The sequence below is a fragment of the Copadichromis virginalis genome, linkage group LG12 (assembly GCF_057382275.1).
Source record: "Copadichromis virginalis isolate Kocher_CV1m ecotype Utaka linkage group LG12, C_Virginalis_male_GT1.1, whole genome shotgun sequence".
NCBI lineage: Eukaryota > Metazoa > Chordata > Actinopteri > Cichliformes > Cichlidae > Copadichromis > Copadichromis virginalis.
Window position 1 is genome coordinate 5,953,243 of NC_140629.1, and position 19,662 is coordinate 5,972,904.

Sequence of the window (19,662 nt, forward strand, 5' to 3'; positions counted from 1 at the left end):
TGACTGTTTTGCTGTCGGAGTCATCTCTGTCTCTGATGCGTCTTAGCTCTTGATGTCGGAAAAGTCAGGGGCTCAATTGAGTTAGAGAAAATAGAGCTCCACTTTGATTGTTTGTCTCTGGTGTTGTCACCTCACATGGAGGAGAAATACTTCACTTAATGGCTCTGTGGCAAGAATCTGATTCTTTTAATCCTCCCTGCTATATCTCTCTTTATGGCTTCAAGTGGTGGAGGAAAAGGATAAAAACAGCCACTTGCCCAAAGGCTTGATGAACATCCTGCCTCAGCAGGGAAATGTGATAAAGCAGATCCATTTTTCAAAATAAGGAATCTTTGCGTCATTACCCTGCTGGCAAGTCTACTTCAGATAAACACAATTCTAGTCAGGAGGAAAAGTTTAGCCTACAATAAACACCTCACCATCTCCCAAATTCCAAGCAGTGGTACCAAGTAGAAGCTGTCTATTTTCATGCCTTTGGAATTTAACACCTCCATAACGAATGCTGACTCCTGGCCTCGCTGTCTTCATGCTAGTCCGCAACCAGCTGACTGCAGTGACTCACTTGCCCCTTTGTTAACCACAAAAACGCACCACTTGCTTGTTCCAATTGCCACCCTGCTCCATCTCCTCTCCTGGCGCTACATTTTGCTGCCAGGTGAGACCTCTAATAGTGATGGCTACGTCACGACCATCTAATCCAGACATGCAGATGGCAAACAAAGCGTGTATATAAGCATATAATGCTTGCACAGACACATGGCCGATGCACATTCACACATACTTTCTCACCCTCAGCTTCTTGGCTGTCTTGACGCATAGCATCCACTCCGCACAGTGTTGGTTCCAGACTGTCTGGCACCTTGTATCACTCTCTGTCTCTCTGTAGCTGCTGTCGTTGCATTTCTCTTGGCATTACACCTTCCTTGTGCCAAATTCACAATGTGTTGTGTGTCCTTATTATAGTGGATGCAGCCATGTCCAGAGGAAGGTCTACCCTGCTCTAAGAAAAGGACGATTGACTCGGATCGGTTATATATTTCTGTTCCCTTGCTGTCACAACAGTCAGATGAGACAAAACTAAATTGGATGCAAACAAACAAAACCCCAAAACAGATATTATAACACAGGAGACTTTATATTTACATGGAGTATAACTAAACAAACGAATCCTGGAACCAAACTTAGTCATAATCATGCTCTTCAAGCATTTTCTTTTAAACTGTGTCTATCACTAACAAAAAATTGTGGCAACAAGAGATAAGTGATGCCTTTACATAAAGACACAGATCGTACTACCCATTTACACTTTGTATGTCTATGGGTGATTAAATAGCTGTAAGAGCAAAAAGACAGGCAAGAAGCATTTGAGACAGAAATCAGACACATTGTATCCTAATGTTAAAAGGTGTGAAACTTTCCCCCGTTCCTGGTTTGATAAGTAATATCTGTTGGTAAGAGCCCTGTGAAAGTATATGCTGGGAAGTATTTCCCTATGGCACATTACAGTGACATGATTCTCCCCGTGAGGTTATGGAGTTCTGTATTGTGTTATGTGATCCTTGCAACCACTAAATTAGATGACACCAATGCCAACTTTGGGCTTTTGTTACATTGTATCCTTCCCACGTGCTTTTGTTAACAGTGTAATTGCCGGTAAGTTAGCTGAACTATATTTTAGACAATAACAAACAGCTTCATATATCACAATCATTAGACCCTGCCATGATGTCCATTGAGTGAGAAAAAGCAGTGTGCAACACCCAGTGAGGGTTCTCTCTTTGAGGTTCTGGCATAGGTAATAGTGAGTAGTTAATGTTTGTTTTTGTTTAATGGAACTTTCTGTGTATTTAGATGCCAACAGATTTGTGATTTTCACCAATTTGTTGCAGTTAATTGTTGTATTCTCACAAACAGATTGTATGTAATTGGCAATTTCATCCCATTAAGCCAAACTGACAGCAGACTGATACCAGACAGACTCCATCTTATTGGCTTTTTATTATCACCCTGACAATGGAAACAGCAGTTTCATTTATAAGGCACGTGCATAAAGTCACTTAAACTTAAAGTCAACAAGCTTAACGCAGAAGATAAATACAAAAGAACTGTGGAGGTGCAGAATGTCTTAAGACTATGAAAACCTGTATCCTCAGAACCTGTTAGAGGTGCCAGACCTTAACTGATGAATAACCTCTTCTACACTGAAATTTTTTGGGAGATTGAGGATTGGCTAATTTTAATGACACACCAAAGTCACTTTCCAATTCAATTTTATTTCAGTTCAATATAATTTTATTTATATAGCAACAAATCACAGCAACAGTGAGCTCAAGGCACTTTATATTGTAAGGTAGACCCTAAAATAATGCATACAGAGAAAAACCCAACAATCATATGACCCCCTATGAGCAAGCTCTTTGGCAACAGTGGGAAGGAAAAACTCCCTTTTAACAGGAAGAAACCTCCAGCAGAACCAGGCTCTGAGACTGTGAGAATGGCAACTGATTGCAAGTAGTTGGCCTCTGTGTTCAGAGTAGCCATTTCAAACCATGCTTGCAATAATTCTGGTTGTGCCACGAGTATTTTCCCGAGTGTGACTGTAGCAGAACTAGTCTAATATAACATTTAAATGTAATTGATTTAGAATGGAGAAATCCCTTCCCATCCTTCTTCCACTGATTCTTGCTCGAAGAAGTCAGTCCACAATACTTCCAGGCAGGGGCAGATGTATTCCTTCTTATTAGGGCCCGAGCACCGAGAGTGCGAAGGCCCTATTGTATCTGCTCCGTTTCTTATTATTATTATTATTAGGGCCCGAGCACCGAGAGTGCGAAGGCCCTATTGTATCTGCTCCGTTTCTTATTATTATTATTATTATTATTATTATTATTATTATTATTATTATTATTATTATTCAGGCGAAACAAGGGCCTTTTTGAGGGCCTAAACATGCTCAAAAACTCATGAAATTTTGCACACATGCCAGGTCTGGTGAAAAATTTTGTATTTTAATGGTTTTACATATGAGCACTGGGAAATGGCTCTACAGCGCCACCTATGCCTTGTTAAATGCATCCCTACGACCACATCGTTTGAGCTACATGTATGAAATTTGGCACACATGTGTATCATGCCAAGACGAACAAAAAAGTCTGTGGGCCCATTGACGCAAACCCAACAGGAAGTCCGCCATTTGGAAGAGAATGTGACATTTTGGCTCTAATTTTGCCATTTCCATGCCTCGAACTTTTGCGAACTCCTCCTTGGGGTTTGATTTCATAACCTTCATATTTGGTCAGTGTCAACTACACCCTTGTGCCATGTTAAATTGCGGAGCTTTTGAGTTTTCACAATACTATGAGGCCGTGGCGCCATGGCGAATTTCGATGACTCGCCATCAAAATCTTATTGCCTCTCATTTTGTCATACATTTTCTGACCTTGACCAAAGTGAACACATATGATAAGGCTCCACCCCTGAACATATTTCAACTGCCATATTTGACCTCAAGGACAGCGCCACCTAGTGGGAACAGGAAATGTCATGTTTTACACTTTGGGGTACAGTATAGTGAAGGGTGACACCTGCAGCCTCAAATTTCTCCAGGAAAGCCTTAAGGAGTTGGTCTTGGGTTACAGTGAAAACTGTGAGTTTTCGCGAAAGGGTGTGACCCCAGCAGCATGGCGAACTTTGATGTCACGCCATGAAGAAACAAATTAGTATAACTCAATGAAATCCAGTCTGATCAGTACCAGACTTTACAGGCATGATGTCAGACCCACCCTGAACAGATTGATGTGCCCATTGTCGGTAATACGGACAGCGCCACCTAGTGGCAACAGGAAATGTCATGGCTTTAATTTTGTTGTACTGATTTTCACAGGTTCATCGTGGCCACCTCAAAAGCGGTGAATATCACCATCAGTCCCTCGTGATGCTTCAGTGCAAAAATTGTGACTTTAAACTGAACGGCGCACCCTGGTGGCAACGCTGTTCACGATGAAAGATGAAGTGGCTTTTGAGGGTCTTGGCAGGTTTATAGAGGCTTGAAATTTGGCACACACCTCCAATGTGACAAAGGCTTTGTTGTTATGTGATCATTTTCATTGAATATCCCAAAATGGCTCCACAGCGCCCCCTACAAAATTTCAAAACCACAGCCCCAGCTCTGTGTTTTATGTATGAATCTGAAACCTGGTAGGCTTATAGGAGATATCAAGATGTACAAAAAAGTCTCTTGGAGCAATATCCCAAATCCAACAGGAAGTCAGCCATTTTAAAATTAATGTGCAATTTTGGCAACATTTTCCCATCTTTTCAGGCACCGTGCTTTGACGTACTCCTCCAAGGGATTTCATCAGATTGATGCAATCTCCTGTGTGTGGAATCTTAAGACCTTTGTGATGTTAAATTGCGAAGCTTTTTACATTCAGGGAAATGGGGTGGTCATGGCGGCACGTGGAGTTTCAATCACTCGCCAAAAAGCAGTAATCTGTGGTCACTCAAAATCAAAATATTCAATCTCTCCCAAAGGTCGCAGGCGTGATGAGACTCGAGCTCGGAAATGTTTGTTATGCCATTTGTACATAATGGTTAGAGCGCCACCTAGTGGAACGACTAACTAATCATGAATGAATGAGTTGAAATGTTAGCTGGTGGTTAAATGCATGAATTCCATCAATGTGACATCAGATCGGAGGTGCTGGTTTTAGGTGTTGGGCGTGGCTCGACGTGCCGGGGGTGCGAGGGCCCTCATAACGCTGCTTGCAGCTTTAATTATTATTATTATTATTATTATTATTATTATTATTTCGGCAAATGAATTGGCCGTTTGAGGGCCTAAACATGCTCGAAAACTCATGAAATTTTGCACACGCGTCAGGTCTGGTGAAAATTTACGTATTTTAATGTTCCCAGACATGGCCAGGGAAAATTAGCTCAGTAGCGCCACCTAGAAAAATGAAAAACGCGAGCCCCCGGTATGGGTATGACCTACACGTTTGAAAGTCGGTACACCTATATAACGTTCAGAGTCGAACAAAAAAGTCTATTATGGCAATGTCCTAAACCCAACAGGAAGTCCGCCATTTTGGATTGAAGGTGACATTTTGGCTCTGATTTTACCGTTTCCATGCCTTGTACTTTAACGAACTCCTCCTTGGGATTTGGTCCTATAAACTTCAAATTTGGACAGTGTCAACTACACCCTTGTGCCATGTTAAATTGCGGAGCTTTTGAGTTTTCACAATACTATGAGGCCGTGGCGCCATGGCGAATTTCGATGACTCGCCATGAAAATCTTATTGCCTCTCATTCTGTCATACATGTTCCGATCTGGACCAAAGAGCACACATATGATAAGGCTCCACCCCTGAACATATTTCAACTGCCATATTTGACATCAAGGACAGCGCCACCTAGTGGGAACAGGAAATGTCATGTTTTACACTTTGGGGTACAGTATAGTGATGGGTGACATCTGCAGCCTCAAATTTCTCCAGGAAAGCCTTAAGGAGTTGGTCTTGGGGTACAGTGAAAACTGTGGCTTTTCACGAAAGGGTGTGACCCCAGCGGCATGGCGAACTTTGATGTCACGCCATGAAGAAACAAATTAGTATAACTCAATGAAATCCAGTCTGATCAGTACCAGACTTTACAGGCATGATGTCAGACCCGCCCTGAACAGATTGATGTGCCCATTGTCAGGAATATGAAGAGCGCCACCTAGTGGGAACAGGAAATGTCATGTCTTACACTTTGTTGTACTGATTTTCACAGGTTCATCGTGGCCACCTCAAAAGCGGTGAATATCACCATCAGTCCCTCGTGATGCTTCAGTGCAAAAATTGTGACTTTAAACTGAACGGCGCACCCTAGTGGCAACGCTGTTCACCATGAAAGATGAAGTGGCTTTTGAGGGTCTTGGCAAGTGTATAGAGGCTTGAAATTTGGTACACACCTCCAATGTGACGAAGGCTTTGTTGTCATGTGATCATTTTCATTGAATATCCCAAAATGGCTCCACAGCGCCCCCTACAAAATTTCAAAACCACAGCCCCAGCTCTGTGTTTTATGTATGAATCTGAAACCTGGTAGGCTTATAGGAGATATCAAGATGTACAAAAAAGTCTCTTGGAGCAATATCCCAAATCCAACAGGAAGTCAGCCATTTTAAAATTAATGTGTAATTTTGGCGACATTTTCCCCTCTTTCCAGGCATTGTTCTTTGACGAACTCCTCCAAGGGATTTCATCATATTGAACCAATCTCCAGTGTGTGGAATCTAAAGACCTTTGTGATGTTAAATTGCGAAGGTTTTTACGTTCAGGGAAATGGGGTGGTCATAGCGGCACGTGGAATTTCAATCACTCGCCAAAAAGCAGTAATCTGCTGTCACTCAAAATCAAAATGTTCAATCTCTCCCAAAGGTCACAGGCGTGATGAGACTCGAGCTAGGAAATGTTTGGTATGCCATTTGTCGGTAATAGTTAGAGCGCCACCTAGTGGGACAACTATAATCATGATTGAATGAGATGAATTGTTAGCTGGTGGTTAAATGCATGAATTCCATCAATGTGACATCAGATCGGAGGTGCTGGTTTTAGGTGTTGGGCGTGGCTCGACGCGTCGGGGGTGCGAGGGCCCTCATAACGCTGCTTGCAGCTTTAATTATTATTATTATTATTCAGGCAAAACAAGGGCCTTTTTGAGGGCCTAAACATGCTCAAAAACTCATGAAATTTTGCACACATGCCAGGTCTGGTGAAAAATTTTGTATTTTAATGGTTTTACATATGAGCACTGGGAAATGGCTCTACAGCGCCACCTATGCCTTGTTAAATGCAGCCCTACGACCACATCGTTTCAGCTACATGTATGAAATTTGGCACACATGTGTATCATGCCGAGTCGAACAAAAAAGTCTGTGGGCCCATTGATGCAAACCCAACAGGAAGTCCGCCATTTGGAAGAGAAGGTGACATTTTGGCTCTAATTTTGCCATTTCCATGCCTCGAACTTTTGCGAACTCCTCCTTGGGATTTGGTTGTATAAGCTTCATCTTTGGTCAGTGTCAACTACACACCTGGGCCATGTTAAATTGCGGAGCTTTTGAGTTTTCACAATACTATGAGGCCGTGGCGCCATGGCGAATTTTGATGACTCGCCATGAAAATCTTATTGCCTCTCATTTTGTCATACATTTTCTGACCTTGACCAAAGTGAACACATATGATAAGGCTCCACCCCTGAACATATTTCAACTGCCATATTTGATACCAGGGACAGCGCCACCTAGTGGGAACAGGAAATGTCATGTTTTACACTTTGGGGTACAGTATAGTGATGGGTGACACCTGCAGCCTCAAATTTCTCCAGGAAAGCCTTAAGGAGTTGGTCTTGGGTTACAGTGAAAACTGTGACTTTTCGCAAAAGGGTGTGACCCCAGCAGCATGGCGAACTTTGATGTCACGCCATGAAGAAACAAATTAGTATAACTCAATGAAATCCAGTCTGATCAGTACCAGACTTTACAGGCATGATGTCAGACCCGCCCTGAACAGATTGATATGCCCATTGTCGGAAATACGGACAGCGCCACCTAGTGGCAACAGGAAATGTCATGGCTTTAACTTTGTTGTACTGATTTTCACAGGTTGATCGTGGCCACCTCAAAAGCGGTGAATATCACCATCAGTCCCTCGTGATGCTTCAGTGCAAAAATTGTGACTTTAAACTGAACGGCGCACCCTGGTGGCAACGCGGTTCACCATGAAAGATGAAGTGGCTTTTGAGGGGCTTGGAAAGTTTATAGAGGCTTGAAATTTGGCACACACCTCCAAATGGATGAAGGCATTGTTGTTATGTAACCATTTTCCTTGAATAGCGCAAAATGGCTCCACAGCGCCCCCTACAATATTTCAAAACATCAGCCCCTGCTCTGTGTTTCATCTATGAGTCTGACACTTGGTAAGCTTGTGTAAGATATCAAGATGTACAAAAAAGTCTCTTGGAGCAATATCCCAAATCCAACAGGAAGTCAGCCATTTTAAAATTAATGTGTAATTTTGATGACATTTTCCCCCCTTTTCAGGCCTCATACTTTGACGAACTCCTCCAAGGGATTTCATCATATTGAAGCATTCTTCAGTGTGTAGAATCTAAAGACCTTTGTGATGTTAAATTGCGAAGCTTTTTCCGTTCAGGGAAACGGGGTGGTCATGGCGGCACGTAGAGTTTCAATCACTCGCAAAAAGCAGTAATCTGCTGTCACTAAAAAACACAATGTCCAATCTCTCCCAAAGGTCGCAGGTGTGATGAGACTCGAGCTTGGAAATGTTTGTTATGCTATTTGTCAATAATGGTTAGAGCGCCACCTAGTGGCATGACTATAATCCTGGTTGAATAAGATGAAATGTTAGCTGGTGATTAAAAGCATGAAATCCATCAATGTGACATCACATCGGACGTGCCGGTTTGAGGTGTTGGCAGTGGCTCGACGTGCCGGGGGTGCGAGGGCCCTCATAACGCTGCTTGCAGCTTTAATTATTATTATTATTATTATTATTATTCAGGCGAAACAAGGGCCTTTTTGAGGGCCTAAACATGCTCAAAAACTCATGAAATTTTGCACACATGCCAGGTCTGGTGAAAAATTTTGTATTTTAATGGTTTTACATATGAGCACTGGGAAATGGCTCTAGAGCGCCACCTATGCCTTGTTAAATGCATCCCTACGACCACATCGTTTGAGCTACATGTATGAAATTTGGCACACATGTGTATCATGCCAAGACGAACAAAAAAGTCTGTGGGCCCATTGACGCAAACCCAACAGGAAGTCCGCCATTTGGAAGAGAAGGTGACATTTTGGCTCTAATTTTGCCATTTCCATGCCTCGAACTTTTGCGAACTCCTCCTTGGGGTTTGATTTCATAACCTTCATATTTGGTCAGTGTCAACTACACCCTTGTGCCATGTTAAATTGCGGAGCTTTTGAGTTTTCACAATACTATGAGGCCGTGGCGCCATGGCGAATTTCGATGACTCGCCATGAAAATCTTATTGCCTCTCATTTTGTCATACATTTTCTGACCTTGACCAAAGTGAACACATATGATAAGGCTCCACCCCTGAACATATTTCAACTGCCATATTTGACACCAGGGACAGCGCCACCTAGTGGGAACAGGAAATGTCATGTTTTACACTTTGGGGTACAGTATAGTGATGGGTGACACCTGCAGCCTCAAATTTCTCCAGGAAAGCCTTAAGGAGTTGGTCTTGGGGTACAGTGAAAACTGTGACTTTTCGCAAAAGGGTGTGACCCCAGCAGCATGGCGAACTTTGATGTCACGCCATGAAGAAACAAATTAGTATAACTCAATGAAATCCAGTCTGTTCAGTACCAGACTTTACAGGCATGATGTCAGACCCGCCCTGAACAGATTGATGTGCCCATTGTCGGGAATACGTACAGCGCCACCTAGTGGCAACAGGAAATGTCATGGCTTTAATTTTGTTGTACTGATTTTCACAGGTTCATCGTGGCCACCTCAAAAGCGGTGAATATCAACATCAGTCCCTCGTGATGCTTCAGTGCAAAAATTGTGACTTTAAACTGAACGGCGCACCCTGGTGGCAACGCGGTCCACCATGAAAGATGAAGTGGCTTTTGAGGGGCTTGGAAAGTATATAGAGGCTTTAAATTTAGCACACACCTCCAAATGGATGAAAGCTTTGTTGTCATGTGATCATTTTCATTGAATAGCGCGAAATGGCTCCACAGCGCCCCCTACAAAATTTCAAAACCACAGCCCCAGCTCTGTGTTTTATGTATGAGTCTGAAACCTGGTAAGCTTATAGGAGATATCAAGATGTACAAAAAAGTCTCTTGGAGCAATATCCCAAATCCAACAGGAAGTCAGCCATTTTAAAATTAATGTGCAATTTTGGCAACATTTTCCCCTCTTTTCAGGCTTCACACTTTGACGAACTCCTCCAAGGGATTTCATCATATTGATGCGATCTCCTGTGTGTGGAATCTAAAGACCTTTGTGATGTTAAATTGCGAAGCTTTTTACGTTCAAGGAAACGGGGTGGTCATGGCGGCACGTGGAGTTTCAATCACTCGCAAAAAGCAGTAATATGCTGTCACTCAAAGACACAATGTCCAATCTCTCCCAAAGGTCGCAGGCGTGATGAGACTCGAGCTCGGAAATGTTTGTTATTCCCTTTGTCTATAATGGTTAGAGCGCCACCTAGTGGGACGACTATACTCATGGTTGAACCAAATGAAATGTTAACTGGTGGTTAAATGCATGAATTCCATCAATGTGACATCAGATCGGAGGTGCTGGTTTCAGGTGTTGGGCATGGCTCGACACGCCGGGGGTGCGAGGGCCCTCATAACGCTGCTTGCAGCTTTAATTAGGGCCCGAGCACTGAGAGTGCGAAGGCCCTATTGTATCTGCTCCGTTTCTTATTATTATTATTATTATTATTATTCACCCCAAACAAGGGCCTTTTTGAGGGCCTAAACATGCTCAAAAACTCATGAAATTTTGCACACATGCCAGGTCTGGTGAAAAATTTTGTATTTTAATGGTTTTACTTATGAGCACTGGGAAATGGCTCTAGAGCGCCACCTATGCCTTGTTAAATGCAGCCCTACGACCACATGGTTTGAGCTACATGTATGAAATTTGGCACACATGTGTATCATTCCAAGACGAACAAAAAAGTCAGTGGGCCCATTGACGCAAACCCAACAGGAAGTCCGCCATTTGGAAGAGAAGGTGACATTTTGGCTCTAATTTTGCCATTTCCATGCCTCGAACTTTAACGAACTCCTCCTTGGGATTTGGTCCTACAAACTTCAAATTTGGACAGTGTCAACTACACCCTTGTGGCATGTTAAATTGCGGAGCTTTTGAGTTTTCACAATACTATGAGGCCGTGGCGCCATGGCGAATTTCGATGACTCGCCATGAAAATCCTATTGCCTCTCATTTTGTCATACATGTTCCGATCTGGACCAAAGAGCACACATGTGATAAGGCTCCACCCCTGAACATATTTCAACTGCCATATTTGACATCAAGGACAGCGCCACCTAGTGGGAACAGGAAATGTCATGTTTTACACTTTGGGGTACAGTATTGTGATGGGTGACATCTGCAGCCTCAAATTTCTCCAGGAAAGCCTTAAGGAGTTGGTCTTGGGTTACAGTGAAAACTGTGACTTTTCACGAAAGGGTGTGACCCCAGCAGCATGGCGAACTTTGATGTCACGCCATGAAGAAACAAATTAGTATAACTCAATGAAATCCAGTCTGATCAGTACCAGACTTTACAGGCATGATGTCAGACCCGCCCTGAACAGATTGATATGCCCATTGTCGGAAATACGGACAGCGCCACCTAGTGGCAACAGGAAATGTCATGGCTTTAACTTTGTTGTACTGATTTTCACAGGTTGATCGTGGCCACCTCAAAAGCGGTGAATATCACCATCAGTCCCTCGTGATGCTTCAGTGCAAAAATTGTGACTTTAAACTGAACGGCGCACCCTGGTGGCAACGCGGTTCATCATGAAAGATGAAGTGGCTTTTGAGGGGCTTGGAAAGTTTATAGAGGCTTGAAATTTGGCACACACCTCCAAATGGATGAAGGCATTGTTGTTATGTAACCATTTTCCTTGAATAGCGCAAAATGGCTCCACAGCGCCCCCTACAATATTTCAAAACATCAGCCCCTGGTCTGTGTTTCATCTATGAGTCTGACACTTGGTAAGCTTGTGTAAGATATCAAGATGTACAAAAAAGTCTCTTGGAGCAATATCCCAAATACAACAGGAAGTCAGCCATTTTAAAATTAATGTGTAATTTTGATGACATTTTCCCCCCTTTTCAGGCCTCATACTTTGACGAACTCCTCCAAGGGATTTCATCATATTGAAGCATTCTTCAGTGTGTAGAATCTAAAGACCTTTGTGATGTTAAATTGCGAAGCTTTTTCCGTTCAGGGAAACGGGGTGGTCATGGCGGCACGTAGAGTTTCAATCACTCGCAAAAAGCAGTAATCTGTTGTCACTAAAAAACACAATGTCCAATCTCTCCCAAAGGTCGCAGGTGTGATGAGACTCGAGCTTGGAAATGTTTGTTATGCTATTTGTCAATAATGGTTAGAGCGCCACCTAGTGGCATGACTATAATCCTGGTTGAATAAGATGAAATGTTAGCTGGTGATTAAAAGCATGAAATCCATCAATGTGACATCACATCGGACGTGCCGGTTTGAGGTGTTGGCAGTGGCTCGACGTGCCGGGGGTGCGAGGGCCCTCATAACGCTGCTTGCAGCTTTAATTATTATTATTATTCACCCCAAACAAGGGCCTTTTTGAGGGCCTAAACATGCTCAAAAACTCATGAAATTTTGCAGACATGCCAGGTCTGGTGAAAAATTTTGTATTTTAATGGTTTTACTTATGAGCACTGGGAAATGGCTCTAGAGCGCCACCTATGCCTTGTTAAATGCAGCCCTACGACCACATAGTTTGAGCTACATGTATGAAATTTGGCACACATGTGTATCATGACGAGCCGAACAAAAAAGTCAGTGGGCCCATTGATGCAAACCCAACAGGAAGTCCGCAATTTAGAAGTGAAGGTGACATTTTGGCTCTAATTTTGTCGTTTCCATGCCTCGAACTTTAACGAACTCCTCCTTGGAAATTGGTCGTATAAGCTTCATATTTGGTCAGTGCCAACTACACCCTTGTGCCATGTTAAATTGCGGAGCTTTTGAGTTTTCACAATACCATGAGGCCGTGGCGCCACGGCGAATTTCGATGACTCGCCATGAAAATCTTATTGCCTCTCATTCTGTCATACATTGTCCGATCTGGACCAAAGAGCACACATATGATAAGGCTCCAGCCCTGAACATATTTCAACTGCCATATTTGACGTCAGCGACAGCGCCACCTAGTGGGAACAGGAAATGTCATGTTTTACACTTTGGGGTACAGTATTGTGATGGGTGACATCTGCAGCCTCAAATTTCTCCAGGAAAGGCGTAAGGAGTTGGTCTTGGGGTACAGTGAAAACTGTGACTTTTCACGAAAGGGTGTGACCTCAGCAGCATGGCGAACTTTGATATCTCGCCATGAAGAAACAAATTAGTATAACTCCATGAAATCCAGTCTGATTAGTACCAGACTTTACAGGCATGATATCAGACCCGCCCTGAACAAATTGATGTGCCCATTGTCAGGAATATGAAGAGCGCCACCTAGTGGCAACAGGAAATGTCATGTCTTACACTTTGTTGTACTGATTTTCACAGGTTCATTGTGGATACCTCAAAAGCGGTGAATGTCACCGTCAGTCCTTCATGATGCTGCAGTGCGAAAATTGTGACTTTATACTGAACGGTGCACCCTGGTAGCAACGCTGTTCACCATGAAAGATGAAGTGGCTTTTGAGGGGCTTGGAAAGTTTATAGAGGCTTGAAATTTGGCACACACCTCCAAATGGATGTAGGCTTTGTTGTCATGTGATCGTTTTCATTGAATAGCGCGAAATTGCTCCACAGCGCCCCCTACAAAATTTCAAAACAACAGCCCCAGCTCTGTGTTTCATCTATGAGTCTGAAACCTGGTAAGCTTATGGAAAATATCAAGATGTACAAAAAAGTCTCTTGGAGCAATATCCCAAATCCAACAGGAAGTCAGCCATTTTAAAATTAATGTGCAATTTTGGCGACATTTTCCCCTCTTTTCAGGCTTCATACTTTGACGAACTCCTCCAAGGGATTTCATCATATTGAACCATTCTCCAGTGTGTGGAATCTAAAGACCTTTGTGATGTTAAATTGCGAAGCTTTTTACGTTCAGGGAAACGGGATGGTCATGGCGCCACGTGGAGTTTGAATCACTCGCCAAAAAGCAGTAATCTGCTGTCACTCAAAAACACAATGTCCAATCTCTCCCAAAGGTCGCAGGCATGATGAGACTCAAGCTCGGAAATGTTTGTTATGCCATTTGTCATTAATGGTTAGAGCGCCACCTAGTGGGACGACTATAATGATGATTGAATGAGATGAAATGTTAGCTGTTGGTTAAATGCATGAATTCCATCAATGTGACATCAGATCGGACGTGCTGGTTTTAGGTGTTGGGTGTGGCTCGACACGCCGGGGTGCGAGGGCCCTCATAACGCTGCTTGCAGCTTTAATTTAGAAGTTGCTTTTGTTCCTTTGTTTTGTCACCATCTTTCACAGCTCACTGAGCTCAGCTGCTTTTTCCACCAGTAGAGACTGCCCTCTACTGGTGTGAGCTATGCTATAATACATTGCCTAAATACAATATTTATGAGTACTATATCAGTTAGAGCTGGGCGATATATCGAGTTTTTAAAAAATATCGATATATTTTTATACGAGATATAAGATCTGACAATATCCTTTATATCGATATAGTCTATGTTACATTATAATTATACTTGTGGAGCCGCAAGTTTGCCTCTCTTTTGTCCACTTTCGTCTTTACGCTACTCGGCCTCGCCTCTCCTTCACTGAACACAACTCCCCCTCCTCCCCCATCGCTTCACCTGCAGGAAGCAACAAGATGGACACGGCAAATCTCCTTTAACGAGTTACTGCGCATCGCCCCGTGCATGGGGCTGGACGGCGTCAATGTGTTAGCTAGCTAACCACGCTAACGAGCTAACCACGCTAATGAATCCTTTCATTTTCTCAAAAGTTGACAGCGCGCCTTATGTATGAATTCTGGTTGTGCTTGATGGCCGCGAACAGATTTTATGTGGTACACAGCACTCAGCAATCTGTCAAAAAATGTTTTAGTACGACTTTGGTAAGCTACGGAGCTGCACCGCTTGATGGATTGTCGGAGCATTACGGCTGAGCCTCGCGGAGTGATACGTACTGTGCTTCAACGTAATATTACCCTACTGTGTATAAGGACCATAAATGGCACCTGTTAAGAGACGTGGTTGTGAAGTGGATTTCAAACTCCAGGCTGTCAGTCACGCAGTACAAGTTGGGAACAGAGCAGCTGTGAAATCTGTCTTTGTTATTGTGCTCAGCGTCTTTTAGTTTACATTTTGACTGCACAATTGTGAGCTTTTTGTTATGCACAAAAACAACATTGTTTTCTTTTATTTATGGAGCATTATTATTTAATAAATGCTCATAATTTATTTTTGAGTAAATTTTATGTACATCTGCTCTATGTTAATAAAAGTGCCTGTGTGACATCTGGGACACAGCTTTGACTAAGAACTCTCTTTTTGTTCTTACTTTATGGCTTTAAAAAAAAAATATCGAGATATATATCTTATATCGCCATCCGGCTAAAAAATATCGAGATATGAATTTTGGGTCATATCGCCCAGCCCTAATATCAGTTAATGAGAAAGCATTTAATACCATTGAAAACTACTGTCTGGATCTGTAAATGACCTGGTATATTGTAATGCCATGATGGGTGATGGTGGAGGAGCATATCAGCCAAAGGTTTGTGGTGTTTGAGAGTTAAATTTATAGTGAAATTACCATTGTAGTACCATAATTTGCTTGTATACCAACATATTAAAAAAGAAATATTATAAAAGCTTACCCAGATGCTAATGTTTTTTCCACACGCCCACTTCCCACCTTGCTGAGATTAAATCTGATTCCCTATCTGCCACACCAGCTGTTTGGAGTGTCATCCGCTGAGCACACTCAGCCACCTACAGCTAACTTGACACTCCCTGTCTTCCAGTTTTGCCTTTGTTGCTGCTAATAAAACACACAGGAAAAAGGACTAATTATAAGAATAGCCAGCGGCTCCGAGCTGACATTTTGGCTACTGCGACTCCCGCTTCAACTACTCAGTGATGAAAAGGACTGATAATAAGGCACGGAGTGAAAAACAAATGAGGGGAGCAAGAGGTTTATGTAAGTGGGACCACCGTGTGTTTTGTTGGAAATACAAAGAGGTTTGCATAATAATGCTATTCCTAGGAGAGCTCATAGAGAGTGACTGTGCTACACATCATTAGTGGAGTGAAGTCCTTGAAGATTATTATGTGTTTTGTGTGTGTTCATGCATGGCAGCATTTATCCACCTGCGTTTGGCAGAGGACAGTGGGGCATCTCTAATTCCCAGCACTTCTCCACTAGCAGTGCATTAACATAACAGCTCTAACTTTGTTTCCTATTCAAAAACCCTCAGTGCCCTCTGTCTCCTCCTACTGTGCTCTGTGAAACTCCAAAAAAGTGTCAGGAATTCACAGTAGCCGGCAACATCAGGCTCTTCAGATGATTAACCATGTCATTCTCCTCCCACATCTCCCCAAACCTGAGCAGTTGGAGTAAAGTGATAATTATGAGACAAGAATGGTTCCAGGAAAGTAGGAGGAAGCACTGTGAGATTTAGTTGCCAATTGGAGCCTTTGTTTGGCCCTGTTCGAGACACAAGAGTGCTGCTTCCTGTTTCTGTGAGAGACGCTTTAATCTAATTAAAAGCAGATTAATGGCGTACTGACTGGCTTCGCTGGAGCTACAACAGAGGCTTAGCGAAGAGAAAAAAGCGCCTCCCTTCAGAATTTGCCACTGTCCTGTTACCTGTTAAATATCGGCCGTAAACAATCCAGATTGTTGTAAACAGGAGCGCCTAAATGCACCCTAAGGACTGCTGTCTTCGTGTACAATTGAATGAGAGGGTCATGGGCACTGGCAGGCGTCCAATCAAACTGTCCCTCCAATGAGGTTTTACTTGCAGTCTGGCTTATGCCGTGCGTCAGGACGGCTCTATGTCTCAGATTACATTGTGGCATTTAAATGACGCTTTCATCAAACACGGCATAAAGATTTGTATTCTCCTTTCGAACAAGTAAACCGAAGAATAGAACGGGTCAAGGTCTCAGAGCTTTAACAATGTTCCTGGGCCTACATAACAGCCGTAAAAGAGAAGAGAAGAAGAAAGGGTAGTATAAGGGAAAGGTTTCTGTATAAAGCGAGAAGACTGAGCGCGTAGAGGGCAACTTGAAAATCTTTTTGGTTTCTTAGCATTCATAGTCAGTGTGTTTGACTGGTCTATAATCAGGAGCATTTTGGATTTTAATGCGCGTGTGATTTGGTGATGGGCTCGTTTAAGCCGACGAGAGTAAATTATCTCATCCTCAGTGCCTTTCATTTGACTCTTATAAGCACACGCAAATCCTAATTCATACAGCTGTCCAAAAAGGGGAGAAAAAACAGCAGCACTGCTTATTGACACACACAAATATACTGTCAAACTCTCCCTCCATCTTTCTCTGATTCTCACACACACACACACACACACACACGAAGATACGCATGCACTTGCAAAGGACAATGCACCTCACACTTGAGCATAAGGTGATGTTAACTAATTGTTGGGGGAAAACTCTGTAAAAAACCCAGGAGAAATAAAGACACAATGAGACAAAGTTACTTTCTTTATCAAACGTGTACACGGGTGAGCTGCTAAGAACAACTCACACGTGTACAGAGGCTGGGCACTTTTTATAGGAAAGACAGTGAGAACAGGATAAGAAAATACAAAACAGATAAAATAAACAACTCCATATGTGGCGCTAGTCTCGTCAGCAGAGAGCTGGGAGAAAGCTGTGAGAGATAAAACAATCTAAAACAATATGTCCCAAAACAGTATGTCTTTGCTGAGAAAGTCTAAAAAGATCATTCTAAACTAATCTAACCATAGACAAAAGGGCATGCTTGCACATTTAAAAGAAGGTAAAGAAACATAGAATCATTTTTCCTGTAACATTCCCTCCTGTTTTAACTTATTTTAAATGTATACAACAATTGTCTGTGAAGGTTATTTATTAAGTATCTTAAGCAATTTTTTAATTTTCAAAATGTCAGCATAGCAGAAATGGAAATCATTTGGTCTAAAGAATAAAACAAAATAAAATAATAAAAAGAACAAAGAAAATCATAGTAAATGAAAATCATAGTAAATGAAATAACAAGTGGAATAAACAAGAAAAAATAATAAAACTAAACTACAAAAAATAAAGGATAAAAACCTTATATTTAAAACGAAAACTACAAAAAATAAAAGGATGAAAACCTTATGTTTAAAATGATGAAAACCTTATATTGTACCTGCATAAACTACTAATGTGTTAATCAGTGCATGATCACTTGACAAGTTATTTTTAATCACCACGTCATTCATTAGCAGTTATTACAAGTTCTCCTCTAACAGAATTGCAACGGGATGCTGTTCTTCTTGAGGCACGGCAACATAAGCAGTCATTGTAGTTGTTATCATCTTTGAAATCATTACTCTTAGACATGGCGGTGTAGCTGCTCCAGATGTGTGGTCAGTGACATATTTCTGCAGAATGGTCAAATTCTGCAAAGCTTCATAAATGTCTCCGCTTACAAACTCCTCCTTGTGATGTTGTTAGCAGGTCTAGAGTCAGTCTGTTCTGCAGCACCATCGTTCTGATGGCCTTCTGTTCTCCTGCTAAAGCCGGTCCCAGGGTCTTTGTCAAAGTTGATGCGTCGTAGCAGAGCATATCGGTTGATCTCCACATGATCCCGCACCTCGGCAGCTCCAATGCCGGGGATCAAGCTCTGTAAGAATTTCACTCCTCCTCAGATGCGAAACTCTGGTTCCTTTACTGCTTGGTGCCGTCCGTGCACATCCTGTCTGGTACTGAGTCTTTGTTTGTAGTATCATCCGGTAGATAGGTGAGTAGGCAGCTCCCCCACTGCCCGCGATCCATTGTTCATCACACATACTGGCAGTTGCGCTGCGTTCAGCTTGTTCAGTAGAATTACATCAGGCAGTGGGTCTGAGACTTGGGGCCAGGTCAGTAGGTAGGTCTGTCCGGAACAGTTCACATTTGTGGGTGATGATGGCCTCCAGGTTGCTTTTGCTGGGATGCTGTAGTTGGCCTTGGACCAAAGAGTACCGTAGCCTGGATGTGTTGCCAGGCCCAACAGACACCAACTGCGATCTTCAGGTATGCTGTACGGCCACAGGCCAGACGTCTGCGAGGATAGGGGCATATGGGTACATGCATAGCAGTCAGTTTTATTATTCCAGTGAGCTGTAGTGTTCATAAACTGCCACCAAAAGTTAGTGGCGTAGCCATGGGGAAACTTGGTGTACTGTCCTTTGTCATACAGTGTCTGCCTTTTCTTCATATTGCGTGACTTGTTGTCCCTCACGGAAGCAAAGATGAGGAGCCCAGCCATGGTCAGGGCCACTGCAGTTATTAAGAGCCACCACCTCATGACGACGGGACACACCCTCCTGTCGCGAGTAGACCCCCCGGCCAGGAAAGCTGACCCCTCCACCGGGCGAGATCACAACAAGTGGGCAAGCCTGCTGTCAGCTGTGTTTAGATGGCTTCACTTACTCGCCTGCAGTGACTCTGATGGATCCAGGATGGTCGTTCCGCAATTTTGCAAGCGGTCGGTGTAGTGAGGAGGACTTGGTATAGCCCCTCCCACCTGGGTGTGCTCCAGTTTTTCCTTTGGAGCACCTTGATCAGAACCCAGTCACCGGGCTTTAGTCTGCAAGACACTGGAGAAACATCATCAGGTTGTTGATTATGTACAATGATCTCTTTGTTTTCCAATAGCTTAGACA

At 42.9% G+C, this 19,662-nt stretch overlaps 1 protein-coding gene and 1 long non-coding RNA gene across 5 annotated transcripts in view; one reads left to right on the forward strand and one right to left on the reverse strand.

The window, feature by feature from the left end:
- arvcfb (ARVCF delta catenin family member b) overlaps positions 1 to 19,662 on the forward strand; it is a 274,658-nt gene that overhangs the window by 220,459 nt on the left and 34,537 nt on the right. The window lies entirely within an intron of this gene.
- Positions 17,776 to 18,209, reverse strand: LOC146696382 (uncharacterized). The gene is made up of 2 exons (XR_014923242.1): positions 18,150 to 18,209; positions 17,776 to 18,082 (listed from the first exon to the last, which is right to left on the reverse strand). It is a non-coding gene; the product is annotated as an uncharacterized LOC146696382 (long non-coding RNA).